Source organism: Garra rufa, chromosome 15 (genome assembly GCF_049309525.1).
Source record: "Garra rufa chromosome 15, GarRuf1.0, whole genome shotgun sequence".
Taxonomy (NCBI): Eukaryota; Metazoa; Chordata; class Actinopteri; order Cypriniformes; family Cyprinidae; genus Garra; species Garra rufa.
This window is the reverse complement of record NC_133375.1, coordinates 413,006-432,829: the sequence shown is the minus strand read 5'-3', so window position 1 is coordinate 432,829 and position 19,824 is coordinate 413,006. Positions and strand designations below refer to the sequence as shown.

The 19,824-nt window shown below is 37.0% G+C and overlaps 1 protein-coding gene across 2 annotated transcripts in view; it reads left to right on the top strand.

The window, feature by feature from the left end:
* Positions 1-2,197: 2,197 nt before the first annotated feature.
* The window catches only part of sorbs3 (sorbin and SH3 domain containing 3), an 88,968-nt gene continuing 71,341 nt past the window's right edge, over positions 2,198-19,824 (top strand). The window contains exon 1 of one of the 2 annotated variants that reach the window (XM_073819286.1): positions 2,198-2,311. The gene's annotated coding sequence lies outside the window, so the exon portion shown is untranslated. Of the gene's footprint in view, positions 2,312-5,141; positions 5,218-19,824 lie in introns of those variants that run through there. The other variant, XM_073819285.1, reaches the window with a different exon arrangement.

Sequence of the window (19,824 nt, the reverse complement as noted above, 5' to 3'; positions counted from 1 at the left end):
AAAATAAACTCCCACAACAGAAGAAATGTTTAGGAACGTTTGTTTGATTAGACGTAATCGATATTTATTCCAACCCAAATAGTTTTGGGTCCCTGTTAAGTGTTCATCACTATGAGTATTGCTGCAGTGCTGCAGAGAAAGTCTCAAATTAAAAGTGAGTGAGCTATTTTTTAGTTAAAATAGTAAGTGAAAATATGCAGGAAGGGTGGAGAAGAGGAATCACGGATTTGGGCGTGAGAAATGCAGTTTGTACTAATAAGTGAAAGTGCTATATTTGGTTTAGTTTTGTTTGGCTTTTTTTATATTAGAGTCTTGATGGTAATACAACAGTTTACTGATGATTTCAGGGAAGTTAGAGATTTACAGACAAAAACACGTAAAGGTAATACATGATATTTAAACTAGTCAAAATAGCACCGGGGCTAGTTGTCACACAGGGTTTTTGAGGTAAAAGACATGATTTAACAAATGTATGTTTCTGGAACAGTGATTTTGTAAATATATTTTAAACATCTAGTTGAAAATCCTCGTTAATCAGTATACTATTTGTTAATTATGTCCTCTAAACTAAAATTACAGAGGTCAGTTACCCAGATACGCAACAGCATGAATTGCGCGGTTAATGTAGGCTACTACTGAATACGTTGTAATGCTAATTTGTTATGTCTAAACGATAGAAAAATCGTGTGGAAGCTGCTAAATCGTATTGAGAAGTACTTAATAAGCAGGAAAGGTGGCAATATTTGGACAAACCAAAGTTAATAGGTGGTACAGATAAGTATGAGCAGTATTAATTACGATATTGGTCTAATATTTCAACGACCTGACCAGAAATGATAAAAACGAACGCAAATGTCGTCCTGGCTGGTTCAGTTTTGGCCAACCACAAATGCTTTTTGTCCTCAGACAGTTTTTTGCACTCTTCTCCTTGATTTGTTATAAATTTTGTCAGTCCATAGTACTCCAAAATGTTTTTCCCGGTCCGACCGATTAGTACAGCCCAAAACATGATAATAATTGATCAATTTCAGCAGCAATAATCATATGCAAGTTTCGTTCACTTCAGTGGCATTGTTTTACGCTCAGTAGCCTACCGCCAATATGGTCGATTGATGACGTGTTGTAAAAACACTCTATTGAACAAAGTCGTTTTTATTTTTTTTTATTTTTTATTTTTTTTGTTTTGCACACAAAAAGCATTTTAGTAGCTTCATAACATTCCGGTTGAACCACTGATGTCACATGGACTATTTTAACAGTGTCCTTACTACCTTTCTAGGCCTTGAATGTGTCAGTTGCATTGCTGTCTATGCAGGGTCAGAAAGCTCTCGGATTTCATCAGAAATGCCTTAATTTGTGTTCCGAAGATAAATACAGGTCCTACAGGTTTGCAACAACATCAGGGTGAGTAATAATAACAGAATTTTCATTTTTAGGGGAACTGTCCCTTTAATAAAACTACATTGACCTTCAGACAACAGTTAACCACATTATAAAAGTATGTTTATCTGAAAAAATGTGTATTTTATTTGCAAAAATAATTTGCATTACACAGCTGATTTATGTACCACATATTTACTGAATGCGTTGAATATATATTTATTGCAATCTATTTGTTAAACCAAGCATTTAACTAATTGAATTTTCTTATGTAAACTATGTTCCTACTTTGTAACCAATTCATTTGTACACATTTAACCGATTTTTCCTGATTCTAAAATATTCAAATAAATACATTTTGAAAATATGATCATTTCTATAAAATCAAGTTGATGCAAATGTTTAATAATAAACTCTGATTCATTTTGTTGTTCATGTTGGAACAGGTTAAACTATTAAATATTAAATGCACAAAGGGCGTCAGTGCTGTGATTAAATGATGTGAAACGCTCACTTATTCAAACTTAATGCACATCTTTGGTGTTGTACTTTCTTGTAGCTGCAGTGGGCAACAAGTCCAGTTATTTGGTCATCAGCATTAAATCAGAGTAGCAGTTAAACCCCAGAAACTAAGTTGTAAGGGTGGGAAAATCATAAAAATAGAGGGAGGAGAGGGGCGGAGTGAGTGGGGCGTGACCTTTGGTTGTTGATCACGTTGTCTGACTGTTAAATATTTATTTTGGATGGCAGAACAGAGCTCGAGGAAGGCGAAAAAAAGTGAGGGAGGGTTTACCAAGCCATATACAGAGTCAAAGCAGAGCGCCTCAGTAAAGGGAGAGGGATAAGGAATAACACACATAGTGAGCTGAAGATTGCTGCTCAGTTTGATGAAGAAATCAAACATCCTCTTCAACAGCAAACGTGCAGCACTGTAAGTGTCCTTAGTCACTTCTTCTGAATGGCCTGTATGTTTTACAGTAGTTTATATAATGTACCATTTAAAAGTTTGGAATCATAATGCCATGCTTGTTTCTTTGATAGAAAATGTTAGTTAGAAAATTGAGCAAAGTCCAGTGGCATCTGACTCAGAGTCTTCTCTTGAGTTTTGCAAATGAAGCTGGTGTTTGTAATGTTTAATGTAGTGTCCAGCTGAGCACCAGAAAAAAAATGTTTTGAATAGTCATTAAAAAAACTGACTAGAAAGCATACAGTGACCTTTAAGAAATGCAAGTGTAATCAGAACTTAACCACCTGAAAAAACATTGTATTGAGCAGCACAATCCGTTTTGTGTGATAATGATAAGAAATGTTTTTTTGTTGTTGTTTCTGAGTACCAAATCAGCACTTTTTTTAAGGACCATGTAAGAGGTTTTCCTAGTTGACCTGAGTCATAGCTGCTTTGCCATCACAGGTAAAAACAAACATTTACTTTGCCATTTCCAAACTTTTGAATGGTAATGTAGTCACAATACTTAGAGGCTATAAAAATAATTCCCTATCTTAAATAGCTCTTCATTTGTTTGAATGACAGTCTTTTTGTAAGTCTTTACATATCGTTGGAGTTATAAGGAAAGGAAGGTGATGTAGATAAATATGGATGAATAGTCTTATCCATGTCAAACCACCTTTACCTGGAATAAAACAGTGATAAAGGATCCTTTTTTCCACTTAAAAGTATTTGGACAGTAAGATTTTAAATGTTTTTAAAGAAGACTCTTCTGCTCACCAAGCCTGCATTTATTTGATCCAGAGTACAGGAAAAACAGTAATATTTCTAAATATTTTTACTATTTAAAATAACTGTTTTCTATTTAAAAATATTTTAAAATGTAATTTATTTCTGTGATCTGTTATTTATTCTCCAGTGTCCAGCTCCAATCAGCTCAAAAACACTTGACTGGAGGCCTTTTCATGTGTCCGAAATCGCCCCCTTTAGCTTTAAATAGGCCACTATTTGAGGGAACAGCCATTTGTAGTGGTGTCCGAAACTATAGCTGACGTTATCAAGTGCGCTCGATCCCACAATGCACCGCAATAACGAGTGTAAAACCTATATGGGCCAATCTACAAAATTGATGCAAACTGCTGTCCCACAACCAAAAAAACACATTTAAAAAGCATTTCATTATTCAAGTCTTAGATGTGTACTAAAATCCTTTTGTTATCTATTGAAACCCACAATAAAATGTAAATATCAGTAAGCTTAATATATATGTATATATAAAATCATCATTTAGTGGGTACTTTCAATTGGGAGATGACTGTTCCAGAACCCTAACCCCTAAATTTCAACTTATGAAAATGTAATAATGTTTGCATTTTATTCCATCGTTGTTTTTATTGTGTCAGTCTCTCTCATAGCTACATGGTTAGTAGAAAGGCCCCATCATTTTGAGGTAAATGTGTTCAAAGGTATGAAAAATCTGTGTGTAACTTGAAAGAATGTCACTACAACACCATTTTTTAAAATAATAAACACACTCTTGGGAGTTATTCCATAACATTTAGTTTTTATATGTGTGCATACGTACATAATTTGTGAAAAAAGACACATTTTTAAGACGTAACCAATTCAAAGGCTAGACTCGAGAATACAGTATATGAATTCCTGGGTCATGCCTCAAGATGGCGCCTGCAGCTGAATCATCCAACCATTCGTTTTCTAAACCGCAAGTCCGATGTAAATACAGCATTATATCATGCAGCTTTAGGGTACATTTACTTTAATTAATTGTTTAATAGTTTATACGTGGTAGTTTCCATGAGAGTTAAGATAAATCTTTTTACTTCTACTGGAGCTAAGATCTATTGCTAGTAGCAAAAATAAGTACTGACATAGAAGTTTCTAATCTTCCACTTTTAACCATTGTTAACAAATCGTTGAATGAGTTGATATTGACAATCATGTCAGTTTGATTCACAAACAAATTGTTCAGACTGGTTTTGTGGGCTATTTTAAACAATTCTTTAAAAAAACCGTCTGACTCATTTTTGAATCAAACATTACCACAGGCAAACAGGCACAAATCAGGATGTTTTCTTTTTTGCAACCTTAGACGGTAATTTGAAGTGTGTTTTTTAGGTTGATGTTCATTGTTGAGTGCCTTATCTTAGACGCTCAGCCCAGTAGTTTGAGTATCCTCTAATTTAAAGGACATAAGTGCCCTCTAAACCTCATTGCCTGTGGAAATAGTCAGAATATGTGCTGTGTGGCTAAACTAGAAGGACATAGTGATGTTATTTGATTGACATCTCATGCTCCAGCAGAGGGCACATCTCCAATTCAGCTTGTGACAGCATGAGTAGACTGGAGGAAGCTCTGGTTGCAAGTCCTGTTTGGTTGTATAGGCCATGCAAAGCAGACATGAAGAAATGAGATGATAGTTTGTCAGAGGGACTTAAAGAGAGCATCTATCCTCCAACGAACAATGAACTGATGTATTTGCAGATCAAACAGGCCGTCTGTGTGTGTGGGAAGGGAAATGCACTCATTTGTTCTTTTGATTATAACACACAAGTGGGTGTTTCTCCTCAGCCTGCATGGGACTGTCTATTATTTCCAGCTGTGCATGTGTGTGTGTGAGTATGGGATGGAAACTATTACAGAGCTTTGGACTCGTTAGGCACAGAGAGTACATGTATGATCCTGGCTTGCCCAGAATGGCGTATTACACACATTCAGAGTAACACACACACACACACATACGCACAAAGGCTGAGTCACAGAATCACAGTAAATTGCAAACGCCCTCCCAGCAAAAACAGAACTGGCTGTAATCCTTTTCCCTCTCTTTGCTTCATTCTGTGCTGCTCATTCCAGGGAAACGTCTCCTCACGGTAAATACCCTTTCTTTCAGTTCTATTCAAACTTCATGACTGTCTTTTACTCAACTGTATGCTTCTGTTTTTCCACTGCTGGACACTTGGTTTTTGAAGGTGATTTTGAACATGAAACATCACTTTTGTTGTAACATTTGTGGAGATGCATGCTGGGGCTCAGACTGTGAGGATTTGCTTGTTTACTTTTAGGGTGTGAAATAGAAAAGGCAGGTACTTTGTGTGCTTTAGCTGGTATTTTCACTTTTTTTGTCCGATTTTTTTCGTCAGAAGACATCTGATTGATGCTGAAGTGGGCCAAAAACTGATCTAAGTCCACTTTCACAATCAGTGACAGTGTGAATGCAAAGAGAACTGGGGTTTATTTATGTTTCCTATAGGGCTCTCGTTCTGTTTTCGACTTTGCATGTTCGTCCAGGTAATACATATTTAGCTATTTGAAATTGAAAAATAAAAACAATAATGTTATTTGATACAAAATCTGACATTAACGAGCTGCTGTGTCTGATAAGCAAAATAAATTGCTCACCTTTTTCATTCAGAGTACCTAAAGAGAACATGCAGTGCTCTTACAGTTGTAATGTTAACTTATCATTAGCTGTCAAAGGTATGTTGTGGTCTGAAACGTTGCACCAATAGTTGCTGTTGAGCCTGATCTGCTAGATTCCTGTCAAACAGTGTTTCCCATGTAGCAGGTTCTCAACAGATACAGTCAGCCAGGGAAAACAAATCTACCAGTTTTTTTAGAGAGAAATTACAAGAAATGTTCAATATTTATTTTATTTTCTTTCTTTTTTTTCTGTTTAAATTTTATTGTTTGTGTGAGATTTTTTTTATTTTTATTGTATTCCATTTTTCAGAACTATTTTTTTTTGCCACTAAATTGTAGGGACATTTTTTTTTTTTTTTTTTACAATTTATGAAAGTCAATGGCAGAATGATAAGAGATGCAGGCGAAACAGAAAACTAATTTGCAGCAGAACCATAAAAATAAAAATCATATTCGTAAATTGATAAGAAAAGTTGGGATGTTTTGTGAAATGCCATAAAATCAAGAATATGTTATCTGTTCATTGTCTTTAACCTTTATTTAACTGACTTAAGTACAAAGAGAAAAATTCCAATGTTTTCAGTGGCCAACTTTTATTTTTTGTAAATATAACCAAATTTTGATTTTCATGGCTGCAACACACATGGCTGTTTAATTGTTTGGGAATTGAGGATACTAATACTTCAAGTTTTGCAAGCAAAATTGTTGTCCAATCTGGCTTTATAAAATACTTTATAAACTCTCCTTTTTATGACTGGTCATACATTTTAAATCGGAGACAGATCTGGACTGCAGTAAGGCCAGTCTGGCACATTCAGATTGTGTCACATGCAGAATGAGATCTGGCATTGTCTTGATCCAATAACCATGGACTTCTCTTTGGTCTTTGGTACTGAGAACTCAATGTCCATTTTTCCCAGAAACAAGTTGAAACATGGACTTGTCTGACCACAGCACACATTTCCATCGTTTTTTTGACTATCTGAGATGAGGTCTGGCCCAGAAAACCCCATGGCATCACTACATTGATGTATAGCTTTCTGATAGAGTAACAGAAATTCAAGTTGCATTTGTTGAGGCAGCTGCAGAATGTGACAGCAGTTTTCCCAAGTATACCTGAGCCCATGTGGCTATATTTAATCAAAGGTCATGCACATTCACCTGAGGTGTCTTGCTTTGTCCTACATAGACCGAAAATTCTCCAGATTCCCTGAATCTTTCCACAATATGTGTGGTAGTTGGTAAAATACTTAAATTCTTTGTGATTTTCTATTAAGAAATGTGATTTTTGATTTGTTTGACACTTTTGTTATGAAATTTGGCACAAAGTGTTGAGACGTGATCCAACTTGGCTTGCAAAGTCTGAAATGCTCTTTTTATACCCAAACATGATATCCTCACCTATTTCCATTTCACCTGCTTATTGTGAACTGTTTCAAAACAGTTTAATTTGGAAACTTTTCTGGAATTGGGGTTGTGTATGTGTATGTATGTGTGTATATATATATATATATATATATATATATGTGTGTGTGTGTGTGTGTGTGTGTGTGTGTGTGTGTGTGTGTGTGTGTTTGTGTGTGTATATATGTGTGTGTATATATATGTGTGTATATATATATATATATATGTATGTATATATATATATTTAGACACACACACACACTTAAATGTTAAAGGTTACTAAAATTAATAATATAATAATAACATTAGTTACATCCAAACAAATAAATAAATAGATTGATTCACAAAATTACAATGAAAATTAATTAATACTATAATAGTAAAATGAATATTAATTAATACTATAATAGTACATAAATAATGAACAGAAGGTTGCACTTTAATTTATAAACAGAATTCATGATAAAATTACGTTTTTTTTTTTTTTGGAAGTGCAAAGATTTTTTAAACCAAATATTTTACCTTTTTCTCTTTTTTTTTTTTAGATTTTGCCTTTATTTAGGTAGGATAGAACCCTAGTGAAAAATAAATGTACTAAAATTTATTTAAAATACATTTATTTCATGCAAAGTATACTACAAATATATTTACACATTATGTACTTAAAGTGTTAGCTCACCCAAAAATGAAAATTAGCCCATTATTTACTCACCCTCCAGGAATCCTAGGTGTATATGACTGTCTTGGCTCTCCCAAGCTTTATCATCGCAATGGGTGGGTGTTTCTCTTCATCCGTCCAAAACAAGTCCAATAAAGTGCATCCATAATAAAAACTGCCTCACAAGGCTCCAGGGGGTGAATAAAAGTCTCCTGTAGGGCTGTGCAATAAATCGCATGCGATTGTCATGCGTATCTCATCAGTAAAGCCGGTTCTGTGATTAATAGTAAATCTCCATCACGTGCGTTCAGATGGCGCTGTATTTAAAACACTGAGCCGTAGATCACTGAAAAGCTACGCAATATCGCATTCAAAAGCGATTCATCCGCGATTTTGAACGCGATATTGCGTAGCTTTTCAGTGATCTACGGCTCAGTGTATTGCACAGCCCTAGTCTCCTGTAGTGAATCGATACATTTTTGTAAAAAAATATCCATATTTATGAAGTAATAATCACTTTAATCTAGCTTGCACAAACTGTTGTACACGAAAGTTGTTCCAGGCAGATGACGTGTGACGCGGGTTTTGCGCATGCACCTGTGAGTCTCATAAAAACCAACGTTTGTTTACAGGAGCAAAGGAAGCAAAGTTTCCTTACTTTAGCAAAGGAAAACCAGTCTCCTCGTGGCTTATATCGAAATCCTCCAGCATTCTTTTGTTTTGTTTGGTGATATGTCAGTAATTTACTCAACGAATAGTCAAAAATAGTCAATAGACTTGAACTATACTTAAAATAAATGCATTTTAAATCTATTACTTTTTCACTGGGAAGACAGATCGGACAGGAAACGGTAAAAAAAAAAAAAGTAATAGAGGCAGTAATAGGCATGGGCCGGTATAAGATTCTGACGGTATGATAACCTTGGATAAAAATATCACGGTTTCACGGTATCACGGTATTGTAATTACTGCTCTACAATGTTATATTTAAATGTCTGGGTAAAGAAGTTTTTTTTTTTTTTTTTTTTTTTTTTACTGAACACACTATATTTTATTTTAGGAAACATTTAGAACATTTTGTAACATGGAACATCAGGCAAAATAATTAAAATAAATAATTATATCTTCTTAATTTAATTAAATTTCAGTCTCTTGTGTGAGCCTAAGCCTGCAGCTCAACAATAATCAACAAAATAAAATGTTCAAGAACAAATCCTTCTAAATGGAAAAAATGCAATCACTGATCAGAGCAAAAATATGATCATTAGTGACAGCTCCAAATATAAACAAATACTCAAAGACACGTGAGAGCCAGCAAGTTTTTTTTTTTTTTTTAATGCCGTGAATTTGAAAAGATGTTAAAGGTGCACTGTGTAATATTTAAGATGATCTCTAGACAGAGGGGCAATAACTATGTTTTCAGGGGTGCATAAAGACCTTAATGAACCATTATGTCTTTATTAACTTAGAATTATCAGCTTGGGAAAAAAAAAAAACACTGACACAATGATGAACAAGTAACAGTAATATTCACAATAACATAGTTTTGTTGAATGATTAAGTAAATAAAATTCCTTAAATTACATTTTACAAGAAATCTCACTATTCGTTGCTGTCAAAAAGGTGAGATTTTAATCCTGTATAGGCTTCCGTAGTTCGGTAAAGGGAGGGGTGAGAGGTGGACTGTTGCAATTCACAATCTCGCCGCTAGATGCCGCAAAACCTACACACGGCACCTTTAACGTGACAGAAGGCTTAAAGGGATAGTTCACCCAAAAATGAAAATTTGATGTTTATCTGCTTACCCTCAGGGTGTTACGGTATAGACGTGCTGGATGAACGAGACGAAGTCGAGATCAACAATTAACACTATATTTAATATCTTCTTCAAGGAACAGACAGGAACAGGCAGGATAATCCACACACATGAAACAGTAACATCAAATAAAGACCGACATCAACTGAACTGAAAGACAAACTTATAAAGGGTGACTAATCATACAAGGACAGGTGCAGGGAATCACACTGACGAAGGGCTAAACCAAAAGATGACAAAATGACAGGGGGAGACAATGGGAGAAACCAATAGAACAGACATGAACTGACAGAACTGTGACATTACGCCCCCCTCCGAATAGGCGCGTCCTCGCGCCGTAGAAAAAGAAAAACAAAACAGAAAAGAGGGGCGAAAAAAAAGGAAAATGTCCATGGCGGCTTCGGCGGAGGACGCCACCCCAGGAGGGGGACCAAAACAAAAGTCCAGGTGACAGACAGTACAGTCCAGAGGGGCGACGACGGAGGGAGGAGCCAGGGAGGACATGGGTGGGGCGTAAGGCAGGAGGAACAGACCCAGACCCCAGCCATGATGACGGCCCACTGTGGAGCCGACGGAGGGAGGAACCATGGTGGACGAAGGCGTGCCGACTCCATGGGGCCGACCGACAGAGGCGGAGCAGATGGAGAAGGAGCCCGAGGCGAAGACGGAGAGCCGATGATCCGGGGTGACGCCGAGGATCCGGAGGGCCAAGGTGGAACAGGCTCTGGCGCCCGAGGCGGAGGCGGAGTCCCGGAGATCCGCGGCGGAGCCGGAGCGACAGAGGATGGAGGCTGTGCCCGCAGGAAGGAGGAGTCCCAAGGAGCCGGTGGGACGGCGCGACGAGGCACAGCCGGAGGAGCAGAGTCCTGAGGTGACGATGGGGTGACGACTGACCAGGGCGGAGCCGAAAAGACGATGGAGCCCGGTGGAGCTGGTGGATCGACGGGTGACGGTGTAGAGGAGGGCGTCGAGAGCCGTGGTGGAACCGCGGGGTCGAAGGGCCGAGGCGGAGTCCAGGACTCGGAGGCTGGAGGCGGAGCTGAGGGATCCTCCAGCCGAGACGCCGATGGAAGCTGGCAGTCCCGCGGCGAGCCCACTGCACAGGTGGTGGGCTGAGGGTGAGCTGAGGGGCTGTCAGGGGACAGCGGCGGCCAGACAAACATGGCATCAGATGACAGAGGGTGGGTGGGTGGGAATTCCGGGCAGACAGGACAGACGGATATTTCCATATCAAAGTCAATTAAGTTACCAGAGTTATCTTGGGCAAGATCCGAGAAGAAGTCTATTAGATCCCCAGAAATAGATCCAAGCTCACCCTCAGCGGTGGTGCAGTGGGCAGGGCTCTCTGTAGCCCTCTCTAGCTCCACGTCATACTCCACCGTCACGGATGTTGCAGTCGGCTCTCGCACCTGGTCCGATGGGTCCAGCTCTGGCTCTGTCGCTCTCGGCTCTGGCTCTTTATCGTCGGTGGGCTCGGGCTGCAACTCCGCTTGTCGGGGTGATGGTTGGCTGGGTTCTGGGTCTGGAGTGGGGCTGACGTCCTCCTTGACGATGTCAACAGTCCAGGATGATCGGCAGGACGCCAGCACCCACTCGATGAAATCCGGCAGGCTCTCTTGAGGACCCTCCCCGGATAGCAGCGCCTTGGTGGTGGAATTCAGTCCTAAGCGGTAGTGGATGCATAGGCTGCTATCCGGGAAGTGTGATTGGTTAGCCAGGAAGAGAAACTCACGTGTGTGGTCCTCAAGAGAGCGTTCCCCCTGCCTCAGGAGGATCAGGAGAACAGTAGGGTCCATAATAACAGAAAAAACAAACACTGAGTAAAAAACTGAAAAAATAAACGCAGGGAAAACGTGCCGGGTAAACTGTATTGGTCGGTCTTTCTGTTACGGTATAGACGTGCTGGATGAACGAGACGAAGTCGAGATCAACAATTAACACTATATTTAATATCTTCTTCAAGGAACAGACAGGAACAGGCAGGATAATCCACACACATGAAACAGTAACATCAAATAAAGACCGACATCAACTGAACTGAAAGACAAACTTATAAAGGGTGACTAATCATACAAGGACAGGTGCAGGGAATCACACTGACGAAGGGCTAAACCAAAAGATGACAAAATGACAGGGGGAGACAATGGGAGAAACCAATAGAACAGACATGAACTGACAGAACTGTGACACAGGGCATCCAAGATGTAGGTGACTTTGTTTCCTCAGAAAAACACAAACGAAGATTTTTAATGAAAACCGGTGCAGTCTGCCAGCCTTATCATGGATGTGGATGGGCACCAAACCTTTAAAAGTAAACAAAAACATGCACAGACAAATCCAAATTACACCCTGCGGCTCGTGACGATACATTGATGTCTTAAGACAAGAAACGATCGTTTTTTGTGAGAAACTGAACAGTATTTATATCATTTTTTACCTTTGATACACAGCCACGTCCATCTGTCATGAGCACGAGTTTGGCATCAGTCACGTCACATGTGCACGCGCTCTAGCGTAGTATACGCAAACACCGGAAGCGATCTGACGCATGTATACAACACTCATTGTTTACACAGTGCACAGAGATTGTGGGTATAGCGGCTATTCAAAATGGTAATTACTTGCGCGTATCCTGATTGTTTAAACCGATTTAAAGCTAAAAGATTACGTTTGCTTGCGCAAACTCATCCGGGACTTTTCACTGATTTCCCCTTACGGCGTTTGCGTATTCTACGCCAGAGCGCATGTACATGTAACGTGACTGATGCCAAACTCGTGCTCATGACAGATGGACGTGTCTGTGTATCAAAGGTAAAAAATGATATAAATACTGTTCAGTTTCTCGCAAAAAATAATCGTTTCGTGTCTTAAGACATCAATGTATCGTCACGAGCCGCAGGGTGTAATTTGGATTTGTCTGTGCATGTTTTTGTTTACTTTTAAAGGTTTGGTGCCCATCCACATCCATGATAAGGCTGGCAGACTGCATCGGTTTTCATTAAAAATCTTCGTTTGTGTTTTTCTGAGGAAACAAAGTCACCTACATCTTGGATGCATTGGGGGTAAGCAGATAAACATCAAATTTTCATTTTTGGGTGAACTATCCCTTTAAAAGCAAATACGTGATTTCACTTTAACTTAAAGGAACCGTATGTAGGATTGTGGCCAAAACTGGTACTGCAATCACTTTCAAAATACTGTAGAACGTGTAGCCCCTCCCCCTCCCCCTGACTCGAGGTTGCCAGCTAAACTGCAGGAGTAGGCTGCTACAAGGAGCTTCCAATGGCAAGTGACGAGTCCTACACAGTAATTTGTTTTTCTTCTATTAATTATGTTTATGCTTCACAAGAGATGTTTTGCGAAGTAATTATGTATCGCAAAAATTTACAGATGGCGATTAGCCAAATATTTCGCAAAGATGTACTGTAATACCACATTTCAGTCGGAACATAGATTGTTTTCATACCCTGCTAGTGGTGCGATATAAAGCTTTTTATGAACGCAATTAGCACGGCCGACCGCAAAAAATCCACTGTGTACGGAAACAAAGTTAGCCAAACATAGATGAATCTTACCTGTCCAGGAGAAAATTAGCAACGTTGGCGTCTATCTTCAAATTCTTTTCCGTTTTCAGCCGTCTCCATCTTTCAAAGGCATCTCCTATACCAATCCTTGTTTTATTTCGGACTTTGTCACGACGTATTTCTGATTCATAACGAGGTCTTTTGGGTTTCGTAACTTTATACATGTTTTATCCGACACGTTCGTATAGCTGCAGCTGTAACGCAGCCGTAACAGAGCTGGCAACCCAGATCACAAAACTCTACTGACTTCGTGATTGGTAGCAGTGTTGGGGAGTAACTAGTTACATGTAACGGCGTTACGTAATTTAATTACAAAATAAATGTAACAGTAATTCGTTACAGTTACTTAGAAAAATGTGTAATTAAATTACAGTTACTTATGAAAATGTTAAAGATTACAAATGGGGTTACATCTAAAAAATTTCTTTAAAAATCTGGGATATGTTGAATAATATTAATCTGTTGCTTTGCCTGTTTTTGATATGCACGATGGCTTCTGCTAAGGCCATTTATTAAAGCGGTGCTATTCTGATGCTTTTGATTGGTTTGAATTTGCGGTGCACCACGTCTGCCAATTAGGTTAATCCTCTTTGTCAGCGCGTTCATCGTCCCCTTTGTGTATTCGAGATCAATATTAAAAACATTCATAACAAATTAGCTAGCCTGCTAGCTGCCTTTACCAGACACACTCGCATTTTTTCTCCTTGAATAAGGTTGGTAATGACAGATCTAACTTGCGATTTTATCACATTAACCCATTTTAATTTTGAGTGTCATTTGTAAAATCAGTGTTTACACTACTGCGTGATTTTCATCTGAAACGTGACTAATGATTTGAAGGATGAAAATCCGCTGCAGTTTAGTTTATTTTCGAATAATATAGATCTATTTTTCTCAAGGGCTTGAAACTTTTCTCTATAATGATCGATGTTGACCTAACCTGCCACCTAGTGGACAAATCTCTCAATTAGTTTGTCCCATTTTGTCTTGCAAAATCGAGCTATCATCTAGTGAAGCACCCCAGTTGGTCACTGAATCTAAGCAGTGTTTTAGATGAAATGTAACTTTATTTAAAACAATAATAAAAAAAATAAAATAAACAATACCATGGATTTTATGACACAGCTACAATGATGGAGTCTGTTTGGATTTGGCAGTATCTATTCTAGAATCTATTCTTTCTTCTGTTAGTGAGAAATAATTATTAGCCCTGTATGGTATAATGATTTCCCTTCACACATAGTGGTAAAAAAAAAAATAGTATGCAGATTTTTACTATTTTTTTATTATATCAGTAAGAAGAAAATTACTACATTATTATAATCTAGAATTGTGTTTTCTCTTAAATATAACTAAAAATAATTATCTATTATTTTAAAAAGACAATTTAGGTATTTAAAGAAATCTTTTTTAAGATTTAAGTTTTTCAAGGCATTGTTACATGCCAGTGTGTCCTGTCATAGCTATGCACAATTTTGATTTTGTAACAACAGTAAACAATTTTTTTGTTATAAGGTCTGGTTTTGTGATGGCTGTACTTTAAAATTAAATTAATATAATCTTAATTCAAGTGATGAAAGATTTTGAAATTCTAACAGTAAACTACTGTAAGGTCACACCTGCTTGGTATAAATGCTTGAAAATGAATTAGTTGAAAATATCCATTAGAAACTTAAAAGTAATCAAAAAGTAATCAGAAGTAATAAGTTACTTTACTTTTCTAAAGTAATTGAAAAGGTACACTACTTATTACATTTTAAATAGAGTAATTTGTAATCTGTAATCTATTACATTTACAAAGTAACCTCCCCAACACTGATTGGTAGATAGCTGGAGGGTGGAGCCTCAGACCAAAACACAAAACGACAACAATAACATCAGTTGAGGGCTGCAACTCTCACTTTTAAATGACAATATCCTGGCCGGACCACTGTTGTCAGTGATATAAGTATTTGAAATGAACATGATTTCTTAATGTCTAGTGACATGTCAGGGCCATTTTATGATTAACTGACATAAATTTCTTACATACGGTTCCTTTAATTGTTGTACTTAAGTTCAATCACAGAAACGTAACGTTAGTACATATAGTCTGCTATTCCCCACTCTGTGTTGTGGGGGTTCACCTCCTTTGGTCATCCTGAGCTTATATCACTGCTGAGTCTCACTGACTGCGGAGCACGTGCACAATCACAGACACACGCCTGCAGCACTAACAGGTGGGGGAAGGCTGCATTGTTTTCTCTGCAGGGCACACACACAACCTAGTAGCGAGTCCTGCGCTTTCACTCTGACGACACAGAAAATGCACATATCGTAGGAACGGTATAACTTTTTTTGTTTGCGGTTTTGAAACTGAATTTTTTTAAACCGCGGTAAACCTTGAAACCGGTTATCATCCCATGCCTAGGCAGTAATGGGACTGGAAAGCAGGAGAGCTGGGATTTGATCTTTGGTCACAGAAGCAAAATTGTGTTACATGTAATGTCAGGCAACATTTTTGATATTTCTCATTGTTTTCCACATAGAAATGAAGGGGTTACTAGAATCGGATGCATGCACTGTTGTTGTTTCATTGATAAGCATCATTTTACTGGACAGATCTGCTCAAATAGATGTTACAGGCTAAAGTTCTTGCTCTTGTGTTTTGTATCTTTTACATTTTTTTTTATTCACAGTAGCTCGTCTGTGTTCCAGAACATTCGGGTTACATTAAGGTTACAAACTCTGCATCCCTATAAAATCAAATTTATTGAGTGTTATATATTAGATATATTGCAGTATGGTCTGGGTCTTGTCAAGAGTAAATATTTACCATTGTGGTGAACCTAGTTTCCTCTTACGCAACACTGAGTCATGCCAGTCATACTGTTATTCAGCAGTGGTTAGCTGTCATTCATAGTATCCCTTGAGCTGCTGGTTACATTTTGTAAGGAGTGGAGCAACATGTTTACCCAGTAATTTGCTGCATAATTACTTTGACAAATCATAGCTATTTCAGACTGTGTTTTCATTAAAGTGATGGATTTAAAGGGTTACAACCTTTTTTAGACCAAGAACCCCATGTAGTTTCTCAGAAATGCAATAAAATAACTTTTTTTTTTATCTGAATATATTTTAAAATGTAATTTATTAATTTTCAGCATTCTTACTCCATTCTTCAGTGTCACATGATGCTTCAGAAACCATTCTGATATACACTCAAAAAAATGATTCTTTAAACTAACTCAATTCAATTATGGACAGTGGTTCCAAACAACCAAATTGTTTATTATTAACATATAAGGATTTTTTTCAATCTTTTCAAAATTATTCTGTTAAGACAACACAATTGAATTAGGAAAATCAATGTGAAATAGTAATGTCCAACCAAATCAATGTAATCAATGTCCTTTAACTTAAAACCATTAAGTTTAGTCAGCTTGTTTTGGTTTACTAAAAAATAGGCCAAAGAGCTCATAATTTATTCATGTCGCAATGCATGATGGGAGTCATGGATGAGTTCTGATTGGCTACAACTTGGTTTTTTGGTGGTCACCGTTGTTGTGATTCTCACACTGATTCTTCATGTCTGTGTGTCTAAAAGCAAAAAAGCTTTTTTTTTTTTTCTTCATCTGTCTCATAAAGCCAAAACTGACAGATCTTTTGTTCACAGTTCTCTTGAACTCTGTAAGGAAAACCTAAGTCAAGTACTTAAGTCACTATATGATGATAGCTATTTTAAGTACAGTCAATGCTACTTGATGACTTTTGTTCTTGGCTTGTCTAGCTGTTATAACTCAGTAAAAGCAGCCAAACAAAATCTAACATTGAAGATTTAAGGGTCAAGAGCCCAACTAATGCAAACATTGACCACTATAATGGTTGCTTAAATTTTTTTTCCCTCTTTTGGTGATTCTGCTTATTAACATCAGGTGTCTGTAATAATGATCAATCATGACGACGTGTCTTCATCAAATACTTTAGAAATTGTCACATCCCGTTTTTGAATGGTGAAATTAAACCCTTTGCGTTACTTTAACAATTCATAATTAAGTAAAGTGGATAATTAAACAGCTTAAGTTATTTAAGCACAATGCAATAGTGTTTTGGCGGACAACAAAATATATATATGTTGTTTTAAAATAAAATATTTAAATAAAACCAACAATGGCACAAAACCATTTTTTTGAGTGTATGGATGAAAACTGCTATGAATACTTTTAAATCAAAAATTTGATTTAAACAATAGGTCGTATTGTATTAGCCCTTCAGTTATAGCATAAAATATTATTTAAACCTATTGCTATTAACATTTTTACATAACATTTATTTATTTGATCTCACAATTCAGACTTTCTCGCAAATGCAAGTTTATATCTCCTAATTCGGACATTATGAGTTGATTTAACACAAAAATAGTGAGTTTTCTGCCACCAAATAGGCTTCGCCCTGTTTCGGATCTGTAAGACTACACTTTTAAAATAAAGGTGCTTTAAAAGGTTCTTCACAGCGATGTCATAGAAGAACCATTTTTGGTTCCACAAAGAACCATTCAGTCAAAGGTTCTTTAAAGAACCGTCTATATTTGTTACCTTTTTTTAATCTTGCGCCACAAAGAACCTTTTGTGAAACAGAAAGGTTCTTCAAATATTAAAGGTTTTATATGGAACCAATTAAATAAAAAAGGTTCTTCTATGACAATGTGAAGCACTTTTATTTTTTAGAGTGTATCCCACTGTCTAACATCAATTTCGTTGGGTGACAATCTCTTGAAATTAGCATAGAACATTTTAAAAATGACATCTAATCAATATAATCTTTTTTAAATCTAACTATTTTGTACCGTATCCATGTAATTCTCAATCCTTAACCCCTTAAGCTCTGGCCACGCCCTAGGACCCACCGGTGGGTCCGCAGGGGGGTCATTGTATTATTTTAAAAAAATCTATTAATTGTTAAGCACAAAACTAGACATATATGGTATTTTTTGAAAGCTTAGAACCTCTGCTTTCTTGCGAATCCAATGATATTTGCATTAATTTTACATAAAAAAAAAAAATACAGTCTAAATTTGTTATTGCGCAACCTCCCCCCCCCCTCGAGAAAATCAGACAAATAATGATGTTTCATATTTATGGCACACAAACTCACTAAAAATAGACAAGTCATATATCAAATGAAAGCTCTTACTCTCAGGAATATAAATATGTGCTTCACTTCACAGATTTTTCACATTACAGTAAAATATCGAAGAATAATTTCAAAAGAATCACGAAAACTGAAATGACTCCTGTGAACAAGCAAACTTTTGCATCATATTTCTGCACTAATAACTACATCTGTGCTCACATACTAGCCTAAAATCCTATATCAACTTTTAGCTTAGGTTGTTTTCTTCAAAATGAGACCATTTCTGTCAGTTTATTCCGAAGTATATGGGTAGGGCGCCCTTTGGTGTGTCTACTGCTTTCAGAAATTGAAAAAAAATTACTAATGCAAAAGCACAATCGGAGATTCTTATGCCTCCTTTCAGTCAAAGCTAAATAACTTTTGCTTGGAAGATGTTATCAACAAAATTCTTTTTTCTCGTGTTTCCTGCCACCTTGTGGAATCAAAAGAAACTTTCTGCTGGGAAATAGACCAAACAGGTCCTAAATTACAGACTTCTAAATATCAACTAAAATCTCTTCAGCTCTGGCCACTCCCTTGGACCCACCGACGGGTCCACGGGGGGGGGTCATCTTATAATTTTTTTAAAATCTATGAACTGTGAAGCACAAAACTAGACATATATGGTATTTTTTGAAAGCTTAGAACCTCTGCTTTCTTGCGAATCCCATGATATTTGCATTAATTTTACATAAAAAAAAAAAATACAGTCTAAATTCGTTATTGCGCAACCTCCCCCCCCCCTCGAGAAAATCAGACAAATAATGATGTTTCATATTTATGGCACACAAACTCACTAAAAATAGACAAGTCATATATCAAATGAAAGCTCTTACTCTCAGGAATATAAATATGTGCTTCACTTCACAGATTTTTCACATTACAGTAAAATATCGAAGAATAATTTCAAAAGAAACACAAAAACTGAAATGACTCCTGTGAACAAGCAAACTTTTGCATCATATTTCTGCACTGATAACTACATCTGTGTTCACATACTAGCCTAAAATCCTATATCAGCTTTTAGCTTAGGTTGTTTTCTTTAAAATGAGACCATTTCTGTCAGTTTATTCCGAAGTATATGGGTAGGGCGCCCTTTGGTGTGTCTACTGCTTTCAGAAATCAAAAATGAATAATGTAAAAGCACAATTGGAGATTCCTATGCCTCCTTTCAGTCAAAGCTAAATAACTTTTGCTTGGAAGATGTTATCAACAAAATTCTTTTTTCCTGTGTTTACTGCCACCTAGAGGAATCAAAAGAATCCTCCTAAAGGAACATAGACCTAACTGGTCCTTATTTACAGACTTCTAAATAACAACTAAATTAAAACAATAATAATTTTTCTTACTTTTTCTTTGTGTTTATGACAATATTGTAAAAATATGAAATCCAAAATATGCAATATTTTACCCATGTTTTAAAACACTGAATATTTCCTGTCAA